Source organism: Sinohyriopsis cumingii, chromosome 14, assembly GCF_028554795.1.
Source record: "Sinohyriopsis cumingii isolate HCF-2022 chromosome 14, ASM2855479v2, whole genome shotgun sequence".
NCBI lineage: Eukaryota > Metazoa > Mollusca > Bivalvia > Unionida > Unionidae > Sinohyriopsis > Sinohyriopsis cumingii.
Window position 1 is genome coordinate 31867857 of NC_142974.1, and position 16296 is coordinate 31884152.

A 16296-nucleotide genomic window follows, 5' to 3' on the forward strand; every position below is an offset into this window, starting at 1 on the left:
ATATATATATATATATAATTATTTAAATTGTTATTTTTACATAGTTTTATATATATTTTATATTTTATTTTATTTTAAATATAAATTATTACAGAATATAACCATAGTTCGATGCCTGATGCTATCATGTTTATTACGGAAACAATCCTGATTATCACTTTCTTTTGAAACAATCCTGATGATGACTCGTAGAAAAAAAGGAGAAATAAAATCCTTCAAACCGACTTAGTCGGCTTCCGCAACCTGATTCTGCACGTAGTGGAAAGTGGACAAGACTTTTGCGCATGCTTCTTCGAAATCGGGCACTAAATTCAAACTACCTGCTCATAACTGACCATTTCTCACTAGAAAATGTTGTGCTTAATGTCTGCAACCTGCGATTAAGAAGAATGAGATAGGATATCAGTTTTAATGGGTAAAACAAGCAGTACGGAAGGTGAATGATCCGTGTTAAAGAGATGAAGGTCTTGCGGGTGTCTCAGTTGGGATCATTCATCGCTATTGCGGGATCCAAAAGTGGTAGGAAGCGATCTGTAACGAACCCAGTTCAACTGAGAATTGCCCATCCCCCACTCATTTCATGTCCCGAAATTACGCCGAACTGCATCAAGGAGACTGTTGAGACTTAATTTTTATCATTCTTGGATGCATCTCCATTGAAAAATTAGCTTTATTTACTTGTAAAAAGTGGTATTTCAATTTTATGTCATATAATTTCAAGTTGGAACCTTCAGTAGAAAAATTAATATTGCATTGATAGTTTGCATTTATATTTTTTGACATTTGATTTTGTACTGAAGGTTTCTAGTAGAGAAGAATAGGAAATATGTGAAACAAACCAAAATCATCGATTACATCAATCTTTGTCATTTAAATAAATTGAATACATACATTTCAAGAGAAGAAACATAAACACTATTTTGTTTATCTGAATGAAAATCAATATATACATATATATAATCTCAAGAAGTTATTAAATCGAGTTTTGCACGCTGACGCCGTTGACCAACAACGGGGTCAATGCACAAAATATTTGAGAGATAACTAGGCCTACGCACCGGTCATTGCAGATATGGCTGAAACGACCAGATTGAGATGCCAAGGTATCTACTTATTTATCCAAAACATAATACAAAAGAAAACAAATCATAATTATACAAGCAATTGCAAATATAAACCCAATGTAGGTATATGAGAAAGCTTGCCAGTAGCTTCTTGAGGGTCGGTGGTTCTTTCCGGGGTTTTTCCTGGGTTCTTCCTCCACCATTAATACTGGCCGCCATGTATAGCCTATCGTGTGCTGAAAAATGGCGTTAAACACAACAACAACTTGTCAATTTGGCAAATATAAACAAAATACTCTCTCCTAATGGAAAATCCGAATCAGACCAAACAACAGGTGCCAAGGCACAAAATATATTAATCCAATAATACACTTAATAAACAAATAATTTATGCTATGGCATAATAGAGACCCAAGCAACACGCATGCATACACAAAAACATTGCAGTATAGACACTTTATTATTTTATAATTTGGTTTTAAAGACAAAACTCTTTTCAAAAACTGTTAAGTCTTAAACAAGAAAAAGAAAACTAAAATGAATTTGATTAGATAATGCCATCCATACACAAATATGGGGACAATATACAACACCAACACCACTATCAACACACACTGGACTCTCTCGACTCTGGCAGAGTCACTATTATAATAAACAAAAAGCTTATAAGGGGATGAAAACTACCTCCCAAGTTTTATATAACTTTAGAGGGAGCCAGTACTCTCCAAAGTTCTTGTGAGAAAATGGAAATCAGGCCCACTGCCAGCCCAGGCAATGGGAAAATGGTACATTTTCTCCAAAAATCTCAAAGGGATAATCAAACCAAAAACATTTGACAAACAAAACAAAGAGTAACCTTGCTAAATTATTTTTACTATTTTATTATTTTTCTGACACAAACACTTGTAACACTTAGGTGGGTGGACAGGGAAACCCATAGCATACAACACTATTTGGAAAAAACAAGGGTGCTACTTCTATGTCCTAACCAACCATATATGTTGGGATGGGACTAAGAGGTGTTAAGACTCCTACAGTAAATAGAGGTTACTCAGAAATATGAAATATACATGGATATATTCAAAAATTTTGGCAGCTTAAGACCTACTATGTTTATTATTATTACCTCCTCTTAATGTATGGAAATTAAACTTTATATATTTTCAATGCTTCGCAAAAACACTTTTCCCTCCACTGGCCGCTTAGTACCATAGACATGTATCCGGATATGTATTCGGTTGGGTTCCAATGCTTTTACCTTAAAAAATTCCAAATTTATTTAAAAATATACCGTAAAAGCAGACCACTGTTCTGGAACCTAAGCGGCCATAGAAAACAGGAAGCCAGAAACAGTTATGCTTACCTGACAGTCCTCTGGTGGCAGGGTCCAGTTTCATAAATTGGCCCCTGGCAAATTTCTTAACTGAAGGCTATGGTGTGACTTTTTCAGCTATTATTGTTTACTATTTATACATATGGTAATATTTGTGAACTAGGTGTTTCGGGCTTGTGTTGTTCTTGAAATTGATGTCAGGCATGTACACCTTCCATAGTTGCTCTGCAGTATGTTGATAGTGAAATACCAATAGTCGGCTAGGAAGAAGAACTAGCCTCCCATAGCAGTAGACACGTGGATTCAAGGCAAGTAGAGTATCTCAAAAACGGCTTGGATGACAACTATTCTGAATTGCATCAAACTATTTAGCAGACAATGTTTTTCAAAATTTTCATAGGGGAAAGAGCTTCCGTTTGCACTGTGAGCACCACATGCTGTCAAAAATGGCCTTTGGATGTGAAAAATGCATGTATAAAATAGGGGTTGGGGTGCATAAACTTCTTCTGCAATGAACTGCCATTGACTTCTCTGGTCAAGTGAATACTATTCTTATGCTTTGTTTTAATATAGGTATCAAAAAATATGGACCTTTTTAACCTCACTTGTGTATTTGATTTTTTTATGATTTTCTATACTAGGTTGCTGATTGCGGCATTAAATTTGTACATAAAAACTGTCCCTTCCCCTCTTAAGGCTCTTAAGGATAATTGATAATTTTTTTATGGTGCACTCAGCCACATCTATTATACTTTTCTGTTTTTTTTGTGTATATTTAAATAATTTTTATGCATTAGCTTCATTATATTTCCTTCCTTTTTCCACATATCTCTTAGTGTTGTATGTAATGCTCTTTGGAAAGGGAGGTAACTGTGTTTTGTACCTGAATGTGAGAACTGTTCACATCATGACAAAGTAGCATATTTTGGACATAACTTACTAAATATGGGAACAAAATGGTAACCATAATGTATTGTCTTGCACTTTCTGTAGCTGTCATGGTTTGCACACCTATATTTATGAATAATGTTCATATTTCAATACAGACACGCATAAACAATTGCATAGCATGTCAACATGTATTCTTATAAGTAATTTTACTCCACAGGAGCAGATAGAATTCAGAGGAATCATACATAAACATACTGTTTGAATATTGAATGTCACCAGTGGAACGGTATTAGAAATAATGATGCATAAGGCATATTGTTTGCTATATTTTGGTGAGAAGAATGAAAGTTATAGCACACTGATATAGTTTCTACCTTCATGACCCCACTCTGAAGTTGACATAAGAGATTCATATCTCACACTTGGGTGATAATGGGAAATGTTTCAGTGTTATGTATATATCTTGAAATTTCTAGGTTCAGTTAACAAAGGGGGAAAAGCTTAAAATTAAGTGTCAGTTTCTTGCATTTGACAATGCACATACAGTTTCTCCTCTGAAAGTCTTACGTTTTCACTGAATATTAAAAGTACATCAATATCACTTGTTTCTTTTCTTTTTGCAGGTCTCAGTTTGCATGGTAAGAGATTAGGATTAATCGCTTAGTCATGCTGAAAGAAGCAATAGCTTCAATGTCATCCAGATACTCATTCTGATCTAAGTGCACAAGAGAGTGACTTTGACGGACAGATTTGGCTTCTGCAGGAGTTGTTTTATGGTACGTGCTTATCAAAAGCCAAGCCGGTGAAAATGCTTTTTACCTTGAACTGAATTTTCAACTGTAAATAATTGTTCTATACCTTATCTTATTATTTACTATGATTTTGTAAACTCCAGAAAACATTAAAGTCAGTTGTAAGTAAATTGGTATCTGAGAAGAAATTTCTCTGTTAAATTGTTTTGAGTAATTTGTATATGTGTGGTCAATTTCATTGGCTGTGTATCAATGAATTTATTTGAAATGTCACTTTGTAAGTTTTATTGTCCCACACATCAGTATATCAATATTACAGCATTGTCTAATGTTAATTGATTAAACTTTGACTTCTCCAGACTAGCTAGACTTGTGTTGTGATTACCCCCCCCCCCCCATTTGTTTGAACTGTTCAATGGAAAGTGCTCATTTTTTGGGACTATAATATTACTTTGGAACTTGTGAATTATTCAAAGGAGTTTAGGACGACATTTTGACGTCACTATTCTTGGCAATCCAGTACATTCCGGTTCTGATGTTTATGTGGAACTTTTCATTCTTATGGACTTTAATATAAATCTTTCAGGATTATTTTGGATTTACTCCTCACATTTTCATTTATAACTTTGATAATTAAATGATTTGTAAAGTTTTACCAAACTTGTCAGTTTTGCTTTTTTCAGTTACATAGTTTATGACCATAGAGTTGTAAACAATCTATGGAAAAAAAAAACAATTTGTACCTGTCATGAACTCCCCCACACTTAGGTACTTAAAATAATGGAGGGTGAATGTTTAAGACAGGTGATAGTCACTGAAAAGATGATGGCAAACCAAAACTGCACAAATAATATTACATTTATTGACATATAACATTAAAAATGTACACAATCCCTCTAACACTACCTTTCGTGATGATAATAAAATATTAAATGAAATGAGATTAATAGAAACTGATTCATGTCCTGTTATTTGGCTCTCTTTTAATTGTAGTCCTATCATTGCATGTATATAACACTTAAACGTGGCCAATTCTTTGCTTCTCTGCTTACATTTCGAATTTTCCCTCACCTGTTCAGGGCAGTTAGTGGGTCCCTATGGGAACGTGCACTCCCACGCTTCTATCTTGACTGCTTTATATTCCCAAATCTTATCAATGTATGTGTGACAGTTTGCTTTCCACGCAGCACAGGTATCTTGGATGAACAGATTTTTCCTTCAGATCACATCAGTATTGCTTAGTGAGTATAAACTAATTCACTTTTGGCAAAATATTTTGCTCAAGCTGTTAATTTGATGGGTTGTGTGACATCCCTCCCCACTTTAAGACAACAAATGAGTCCTGTTTGGTATCACTGGATTTGTTCATGCAAACCAATTATTAGAATATAATGCATCAGACCAAAAACAAACAAGTAGATTGAGACAGTCTTGATGATATGAAATAGGCAAATTTTATGGACAAACTTGATGGACGAGGCTAGACACAAAGATAAAATGATGCCTATTTACAAGACTGGGTACCCATGGGCATTGCCTAATGATGTGTCCACTGTAAGAACAAGGACAACATTAGTGAGTGACTAAGCAACCTGTCCTGTTTTGGTGGTCCTGCCAGGCTTGGCAACATTTCATGCACTCCACTACACTTAATCAGATACTTAAGATGGGGGGAGGGGGGGATGTTTAGAACAGGTGATAGTTACTCAAAAGATGAAGACAAACAACCGAGAATACAAGAATAATATTACTAATATTACTATGATACCTATATAGGGAACAACAGTCTCAGTGTATCTGTAGAAACAATTGTGGGTGCCATTTATAAACTAAAATAGTGTGATGTAGTAAATCAAAGGAACCCTATACATTTTTAGTCAAATATTAACAGTCTTTTAACAAGGAAATGTATGAAATCTTCACAAAATAACACATGTTGGCTTTGGAGGGGAGCTTATGATAAATATTGCTATGACAGACAGTTGTTTGGCCTGATGACTTTATATCAGTGCAATCAGCTCCAAGACTGGAATACTTGAAACTAAATAAGTTATTTAAATCTAATATAGATGCTTTTGACCAAATATTGATTATTTTACCTGCAAAAGATGATATATCTTGTACAAAAGTAACTATCTTCTGGGGTGACTCTACCAGGCAAAATGAGCAATTAGGTCGCCTAAAAAATTTGAACTTCACCTTCTTCTGTTAGGAAAGTGACAACTACTTCACCCTGTGATTTTCAATAGAGGTACATTGATTGACGATGCATTTTGAGATGCCCTCTCGCCTTTGCCAGGTTAATTCTAGTGTTGTGTTGTAGCAAAATGTATTCAAGTCCACACTGTGCTTCGGACTTTGTGCCCTATTGCAAGAATCCAAAATAGCTTGGGATCATATTTGCATATTTATGGACGGCTGCACTCCAGATGCAGGCATTGTATAGAACATTATCAATGTGATATAAGACAGCCTCCTCATCTCAGAAAATAAATTTAGCTCTTAAGGTCTCCACTACATATAGCAGCTTGAACTTGAGGTTCTCACTTTATCAATAATTGTTTTAAAAATTATTTTTAATTGCATAAAAGTTGATGCATGTTTCTCATGAACTAATTTATATTACATGGATTATATATTGGAGGATATAAAAATACGATATCTTATGTATATCATTAAGTTATCCCTCTTACACTATACATGACATTTAAAAAAATGAGCACTCACATTTTCATTTTTTTTCAATGGAAATAAAGACAAAATTTATCATGAAATATTATATTAGCCCTCAGTCTTTTTCTGTTTTTTTTAAAAATGAAAATAAAGACAAGATTTATTGTGAAATATATTAGCTCTTGGTCTTGATGCACATGTAAGCACAACCGATTTTTATTTTTGTCTCGTGGTAAAGTTTATAAAGCTTAAAAATTGTATAGTTTTTTATTAGATTTAGGTATTGTTGTGCTCAGTGTTAGACCATGATTGATAGTTTCATGTGTAGCATCAATATGAATTATATGGATCTATATCGATCTAAATTATTCATCCTTTTGTTTCAGATGGAAATGCACACAGCTTATCCTGAAGTTCTCATGCTTGTAATGGATGCTATAGTACAGATGCCTTCGGACATTCTTTGGACCCATTGGGCATTGGCTCCACATATTTGTCTAAGGTAAGGTTATCAAAATTCCTCTTCTAATTTTTCTTTGTTACTTTTGTCTTTGTGATTGCTTTATTATAAAAGACACATCACTTTATTATAAGCTACGGATCACTTTTAGATGCACACTTTACCCCTGTTTTTGTCTCCATTTAATTGGCTATATTTATTTATTCTTGGCATCATTTGTATTTTAATTCCTAAATTTCACACCAGATCCAAAATAACTGCTTAGAAGCTATGATCTACTTTATTTTGGGACAAATTGGCTTATTGCATGAATTTTATTCACTACACAAGGAGGGAGTTTCTCAGTGTTACAAGGCTGACCTTTGTGCATGGACTAAGAGTAACTGACCCCATGTATATGCCGTCATAGTAAAGCTTGACGGCAATACAAAATTATTATTTTTATTGTGATTATGTTGGTGGGCATTGTAATCATTAGATTGATTTATATTTAAATTTATTTAGATGCAGAGCTATATTTTCAGGGTGATAAATAGTGTAAACCACAAAGTAATAACTTTATGTGTGAAAGACACTATATTTTTGCAAAGAGATAATTATTTAAAAATTAAATGCTGAATTGCAAATTTAAGATGCATTATTTTGTGAAACACTTGGCATTTGTTAAAAAAATATTTCCTGTGGAATTTGAGGAATTACGTGCACACCTTGCAGAAGTTTGAACTTTGAATAATGGGTGATTTTCATTTATGAAAAGAGTGTCACGGCTTGGCATTTTCTTTACAAAAAATTATTCTGTAAATAAGATCAGTACATTCATTTATTACCTAATTGTTTATGTACTATTCTATGACATCGGGTGTATTACTATTTTTTAACATACTGGAAATTTTTTAAACTCACCAGTAAATGAAATTTTCATAAGATGTTTTTCAAAACATTTACCTCTAAGGTTCATATGCATTAGGTACTACTTTATGGTAACTCCCCACCCCGTTAAAACAACGCTTGCTACGGAAACGACAACGAGGGAACAAAAGCATTTTCAGTCGCATCATTCTTCAACGCATCACAACAGTTGTGGATGGCATCCTACGCCAGGAACAGGCAAGGTTTTAGGAAGGGCAAATCCTGCATCGACCACATCTTCGCTCTGAGACAGATCCTTGAGCAGTCCCATGAGTGGAATGGATCCCTTTATGTGGTCTTTGTGGACTTTGAGAAGGCCTTCAACAGCCTGCACTGAGCCTCTCTGTGGAAGATCCTACAACACTACGGCATCCCCCAGAAACTTGTCAACGTCATCAGGTCCCGTACGAGAACTTTGAGTGCAGAGTCATCCACAACACCCTACTCACTGAACCATTCAAGGTGGAAACCGGAGTGAAGCAAGGATGCATTCTCTCGCCGATCCTCTTCTCACTGGCCATTGACTGGATCATGCACCGCACCATAGAGGGCAGGAGGCAAGGAATACAGTGGACACTGACCTCAGTGCTGGATGACCTGGATTATGCTGATGACATTGGGCTGCTGGCAGGCAGACACCAGGATATCCAACAGAAGACACAACAGTTGGTACAGACAGCAAGCACCATAGGTCTTCGAGTCAACATAGGGAAGACACAAGTCTTGAGGAAGAACACTAGAGTGGGCAACCCAGTCACCATCAACGACCAGCCTCTGCAAGAAGTAGATGAATTCACGTACCTGGGCAGCAAGGTCGCCACGGATGGAGATTGCACAAGGGAAGTCACCACAAGAATCAGCAAGGCCAACCAGGCCTTCGCAATGCTGAAGCCCATCTGGAGGACAACAAACCTCAGTGCCCACACAAAGATCCATATCTTCAAGAGCAACAGGCTGAGCATCCTTTTGTATGGGTCATACTGTTGGAAGACCACTGCATACATAGAATGCAAGCTCGAAGTCTTCCAGACCAAGTGCCTGCGACGGTTCATGAGGATCTTCTGGCCAAACATGATCTCGAACGAGGAACTCCGGCACAGAGCGGGCGCAAGCACCATCGCTGAGACTATTGCAAGCCGTCGATGGAGATGGCTCGGCCACGTCTGCAGAATGCCTCCTGACTCACTACCAAGGGTGGCACTGACATGGACTCCACCGGGGAAAAGGAACCTTGGCAGACCCAAAGAGACCTGGCGCCAAACCGTGGAGCAAGAACTCAAGTCTAGAGGCTTCACCCTGCAGACCGCCCCCATAACAGCAGCCGACAGAATAAAATGGTGCTCCCTTGCTGTCGCCTCAAGCATCAGATGGCGCAGAGAGGATTGATTGATTGATTTATGGTAACTCAGCAGAATGGCGGTCATATTGTGACAGCTAAAGGAAAATGTTCAACAATGAAAAAATGAACGGCACAAAATACAGGAAGATATATCCTTCCCAAAAAATATAAATGTGGAGGTACACGAAGACAAAATATAAAGCAAGAAAATGTTAAAATTCTATAAACGATGAGTCCTTGAATCATTAAAATTTAATGTATAAACCGCATATCCATAAAGGGTTTTGGAGGGGAGCTTATGATAAATATTGCTATGGCAGACAGTTGTATGGCCTGATGACTTTATATCAATGGAATTAGCTCCAAGACGAGAATACTTGAAACAAAATAAGTTCTTTAACTTTAATATACATGATTTTGACCAAATATTGATTATTTTACCTGCAAAAGATGATATATCTTGTACAAAAGTAATTGTCTTCAAGGGTCATGCTGCCAGGCAAAGTGGGCAATTAAGCCGCCTGAAAATTTTAAACTTCACCTGCTTCTGTTAGGAAAATGAAAATGACTTCGCACTATGATTTTCGATAGAGGTACATTGATTGACAATGCATTTTGAGATGCCCTGATCGCCTTAGCCAGGTTAGTTCTAGTGTTGTATTGTAGCAAAATGTATTCATCATGCCATAAGAAGCTAGTTGTTCTAGATAACTTTCATTTGGAAAATGAATTCTGGTAATTACAGGTACTTTATTAAAGATATGGTATTCTTTGCCACCTTTCTTTTAAATGTCCTGCAATAATTGCCCCTTTTTGTACACATTCTCTTGCCTTGAAAGTCTCCATGCATTTTATTTAGATAAGTTTGTTTGCATTCCCTTCTGAAGTAGCTGGAATAAGTCAAGAGCAGTTTCTTTAAATCAGTATTTGCCACTGACACACGCATAAGCCTATTTATAACATACCATTGACTTTCAGTGAATTCTATTTATTTCTGTCAAACTGTTCTTTTGGAATTTCCTGGTATAAATTCAAACATTTCTGAGTGATAACAACATTAGTCACATATTGCCCATTCTGTCCATTTGAGTCCACACTGTGCTTCGGACTTTGTGTCCCATTGCAAGAATCCAAAATAGCATGGGATCATATTTGCATATTTATGGATGGATGCACTCCAGATGCGGACATTGTATAGAACATGATCTGTGTGATATAAGACAGTCTCCTCATCTCAGAAAATAAATTTAGCTCTTAAGGTCTCCACTACATATAGCAGCTTGAACTTGAGGTTCCCACTTTATCAATAATTATTTTAAAAATTATTTTAATTGCATAAAAGTTGATGCATGTTTTCATGAACTAATTTATATTACATGGACAATATATTGGAGGAAATAAAATATACTATACCTTATGTATATCATTAGGTTATCTCCCTTACAAGAAATGAGCACTGATGTTTTCAGTTTTTTCAATGAAATTAAAGACAAGATGTATTGTGAAATATTATATTAGCCCTCAGACTTTTTATGTTTGGTTTTAAAATGAAAATAAAGAAAGATTTATTGTGAAATATTATATTAGCCCTCGGTCTTGATGAAAATGTAAGCACAAATGATTTTAATTTTTTCTCATGGTAAAGTTTATAAAGCTTAAAAATTGATATATTTTTTGTTGTTGTTAGATTTAGATATTGTTGTGCTCAATGTTAGACCATGATTGGTAGTTTCATGTGTAGCATAAATATCAATTATATGGATCTATATCGATCTAAATTATTCATTCTTTTGTTTCAGATGGGAATGCACACATCTTATCCTGAAGTTCTCATGCTTCTAATGGATGCTATAGTACAGGTGCCTTCGGAGATTCTTTGGACCCATTGGGCATTGGCTCCACATATTTGTCTAAGGTAAGATCATCAAAATTCCTCTTCTCGTTTTTCTTTATGCTGCTTTTGTCTCTTTTATTGTTTTATTATAAAAGACACATCCCTTTATTATAAGCTACATATCAATTTTAGATGCACACTTCCCCCGTTTTTATCTCCATTTCACTGGCTATTTTTATTGTTCATTTTTAGCATTATTTTTATTTTAATTCGTAAATTTCACACCAGATCCAAAATAACTGCTTAGAAGCTGTAATCTACTATAGTTTGGGACAGATTGGCTTACTGCATGAATTTTATTCACTACACAAGGGAGGGAGTTTCTCTGTGTTATAAGGAGGATGAGTAGGCTGACCTTTGTGCATGGACTAAGAGTAACTGACCTCATGTATCTGCAGTCATAGTAAAGTGTTGAAAGCTTGTGCTTTATAATAAGATTGGGTCATCACCACCTCTCTGTGATGTTACATAAAAGATATAAAGTCCTTTATTTTAGAAGAATTCTCCATTATGTTGTAGGAAAGGTAGATATTAATCAGTATATTTACCTTTAAATGATCATTACATAATGATATGTGATTTATCCCATATCACCCTTGTGAACTTCAGTAAGTGCTTATATGAATAAAACACAACTCATAATTCATTTTATTTCCAAAATTTAGTTTGGTAGTAAAGTTCACGTATAAAAACGGCAGTTATAACAGATTAATGACATTAACATGAACTTTAATATGAAGCATAGCTTGGTACATCATAAAAAAAATTTTAATTGCAAGACTAAATGCACTTGTTACTTGTTACTGAAAAAAATAAGGTTGACTATAGGTATAACAGTACTAATTGTACAACCCCAGGTGGGCGGATCTTAATGTGTAAGGAACATTGTATTCAGAAATAATCAACAAAACTAGCTGTGATTGGTGAATTATGTCAGATTTGTAGCTTCTGTCAGGTTTAAAAAAAGTTGAGTCTGTTGGCAACATGTGAGTTTTTATTAATGCATATCTAGTTCTTATTTTCTAATTTTTAATTATATTTTAAAAATATTATACACATAATTGAAAATACATTTTTTGACAGGATAACTCTTAGTCCTGTTTAGTTCCAGCAGAGTTATCTCTCTTAAATGCAATGGAGTACCTGGATCTATCTTTGTCAAATTCACAATCCAACATTGTTCTCTATGATAGTTGTGACACATGTGATGAAGTAGAACAGAAAGTATATTTATTTCACCAAATATTAGCACTGATGTCTATGGAAAAACGATTGGTATTGTGATACCTACAAGTGTCTTCACAACAGTATTCTCAATGCCACCATATTTGTTGTGATGTCAGTGGTGAAAGATCAAAGTAGTGCGATCCAACACAGTTGCAAAATGCGATAACGATATTGCTTGATCCAGTTGTTAGTAATGCACAGTTATGCTTTATTTTTACATCTTTTTGGAATTAACAGTGTGTCGACTTATTTTTTGGCATTTAGTACGAGTGAAAGAATGTCTTTTCACATGCTACAGATCTGGAATGAAGACAGCTTGAGGGCAATACAAAATTATTATTTTTAATGTGATTATGTTGGTGGGCATTGTAATCATTAAATTGATTTATATTTAAATTTATTTAGATGCAGAACTATATTTTCAGGGTGATAAATAGTGTAAACCATAAAGCAATAACTTTGTATGTGAAAGATACTGCATTTTTGCAAAGAGATAATTATTTAAAAATTAAATGCTGAATTGCTAATTTAAGACATATTATTTTGTGAAACACTTGGCATTTGTTAAAAAATGTTACCTGTGGAATTTGAGGAATTACATGCACATCATGCAAAAGTTTGAAATTTGAACAAAGGGTGATTTCCATTTATGAAAAGAGTGCCAAGGCTTTTAGATTTTCTTTTCAGAAAGTTATTCTGTAAATAAGAGCAGTACATTCATTTATTACCTAATTGTTTATGTATTATTCTATGACATCGGGTGTATTACTATTTGTTGTTGTTGTGGGGTTTAATGCCATTTTTCAGCACAAGATAGGCTATATATGGCGGCCGGTATTAATGGTGGAGGAAGAACCCGGGAAAACCCTGGAAAGAACCACCGGCCCACGAGAAGCTAGTGGCAAGCTTTCTCGCATACCCACATTGGCTGAATCTTAGACTCGAACCGACGCAGGGAGAGGTGAGATGGCAGTGATCCGTAACGAAGAGCGCTTTAGACCACTGGGGGGCCCTGCTATTTTTTAACATAATGCAAATTTTTCACACTCATCAGTAAAATAAATTGTCATAAGATGTTTTTTAAAACATTTATTTACCTCTAAGGTTCATATGCATTAGGTACTACTTTATGGTAACTCGGTAGAATGGCAGTCATATTGTGGCAGCTAAAGGTAGATGTTCGAAAAATGCAAAAAATGAATGGCACAAAATCAGGAAGATATACCCTTCCCAAAAAAAAATTAAATGTGGAAGTACATGAAAACAAAATACAAAGCAAGAAAATGTTAAAATTCTGTAAACATACAGTCCTAGAATCATTAAAATTTCATGTCTAAACTGCACATCCATAAAGGGTCCAAGATTTTCTCATATTTTTTATCCTCATACAACTTCTTCAAGCAGTTTATGTCAAAATCCTTACATATAACAGTCTGGAATTTGTTAAACTCCACAATAATCTATTCCACTGTCAGTGGATCGACAATTGTTTCTCCCCAGTTTTATCAGATTAGACTTTTTTTTATACCTTAGTTGGTCTACTTCTTTAATTGCCTATGTAAAACAAAAGCAAGACAAAACTGATTTGAATTGTTTGTGCATTTTGCTTAGTTTAAGTTAGATTCTGCTTTATCACCCACATGATATTACATTTTTGGCTTTTCACCTTTGCTGATTCTTTCTGACGCCTGTGCCTGCTGTCTAGATGTGCCTGGGTGTTCGGGGGTACCACTTTCTTTTAAGGAAAGTTTCTCCTTTTTTGTTTTTTTTTTCGATGCCTGCGTCTGCTTTCCAGATGCTTCTGGTCTGTCGGAAGTGCCACTTTCTTGTAAGCAAATTTCCCCATTCTTCTTGCATATTTGCACCATTTCCCCATTATTTATATCTTTTGGTGGGGTAAGAGATGACGGTAATTCAATTCTCACCTCAAAATCATGTTTCAGCACCCCGGTGTGTGCATTTCGGTTTTCTGCCGCTTTCTTAATGTCATCAACAATTTTGTCGTTGAACCCCCTATTTGTCATTGTCCATTCTCTGGGAACAGGAAAAGATAACTTTTTTGCCAGTTCCTTTTGTACTGGAACTCCCACTTTTTGTCTGATTTGTTTTTCAACTTCATTGTAGGTTAATGTCTGAACGGGATTGATAGGAAGTACAAACATAGTCGACGCCGAATCTTTTCCATAGAATCTACCAATTTCTTCTTCGATCTTTGTCATTCTGCTACATTTTTCTGATGTATCGACTTGCGTGAATCCGATCTTAACAAATTGCCATTCCTTGTGATATATGTATTTCAACGCAACTCCGTATATACATGGCCTGAAATTTTCTTTCCGCACGTAGACGGTTGATCGATGGCTTGATGTATTGAGTGCTTCAACTAAACTATCACTATTTTCATTGCCCCCAATGGCCCCTTTCCAAAACCAATTGCAAAAGGCTTTCTTCTTTTCATCATTAGTAAGTATTTCGTCAAATATACTAGTGTTCGACATCTTGACTAATCAATTAGAACGTGTACCCTCTAATGTAATTTTAAGCATCTCGATCACAAAGAAGCGAATAATTGGGGTAATACTAAAGTACGAGAAGCTTCTCTTCGTGGAAAGAAAAACAAGTGCGAAAGAACTATTTTCTTTATTTCTTTATCAAATTCAATAATTCTTATTTTTAAATGAGAGATGATGAAGAAAAAAAGCACATTGACCAATGTATTTACGTGAATTTTCTTGACATTTTGGTTTCACGACCTCAGTACTTACGGCGCGGTATGTCGGATGACTTGCGAGATGAAGAGAGAAGTGCAAAAAAATAAACTCGTAGTTTCGTTATTTCTTTATCAAATTCAGTATTTATTTTTTAATGAAAGATAATGAGAAAACACATTGACCAATGTATTTACAACATGTATTTTCATGACATTTTGGTACTAAGGCCAGTCAGTAAGTATTGCGGTATGTCATATGACTTGCAAAAAGAAGAAACAAGTGAGAAAAGAACTCCTATTGTCGTAATTTATTTACGAAATTAATATTTTTAAAATGAAAGATGGACAAACACAGACTCTAGCATATGGCATGTAAAATGACTTGCGAAAAGAATAAATACATGCAAAAAAAAGCTTTTTCCTGTAATTTCTTTATTATTCGTCCAAATTTCATTATTTTTCCTTTTAAAAGAATGATAAGAGCAAACACGTTATATTTTAAAAAAACCCAACTCAACCCCAACTCCCAACGTATTTAGAACATATCAAAATTTTGAATCTTTTGACATATGACCGGTAACTACAAATCACGATACCTTTAAAATGTTTGCAAAAAGAATTTACAAGTGCAACAAGATTATGTGTTTCCTTTATTGCTTGATCAAATAGAATATATATTTTATCGAACACTGTCTTAAATATACATGTTAGGATGCCAATTCATCGTCACTGCTTACAACTTAGTTTGAAAGTTCATTATTACTTAGGTTATCTGCAGTGTCATGCAGGAATGACGAATAGGTCTTTGCCGATGAATTTGTGCGCATAAAAGTCGGTCCGAAACCCAGTGGATTTTCCATGGTCAGTCTTCTTACAACTGACAAATCTTTATAAACTTTAGGTGTCACGTGGAACTCTCCTAGTTTGTAAGTTTTTCCAATACATAACACACAGGCCAGTTCCTTACAACAAAATCTTTTAATGCCATAAACTTGTTATGGCATAAATAGTGTTAGCAATGGATATTTTTAACCATTGATGTGC

General features: G+C 35.1%; 1 long non-coding RNA gene across 1 annotated transcript; it reads left to right on the top strand.

Annotated features, from left to right (window-relative positions):
* Positions 1–305: 305 nt before the first annotated feature.
* On the top strand, positions 306–11764 carry LOC149783522 (uncharacterized). The gene is made up of 4 exons (XR_016414027.1): positions 306–519; positions 3912–4064; positions 7100–7215; positions 11221–11764. It is a non-coding gene; the product is annotated as an uncharacterized LOC149783522 (long non-coding RNA).
* Positions 11765–16296: the final 4532 nt, after the last annotated feature.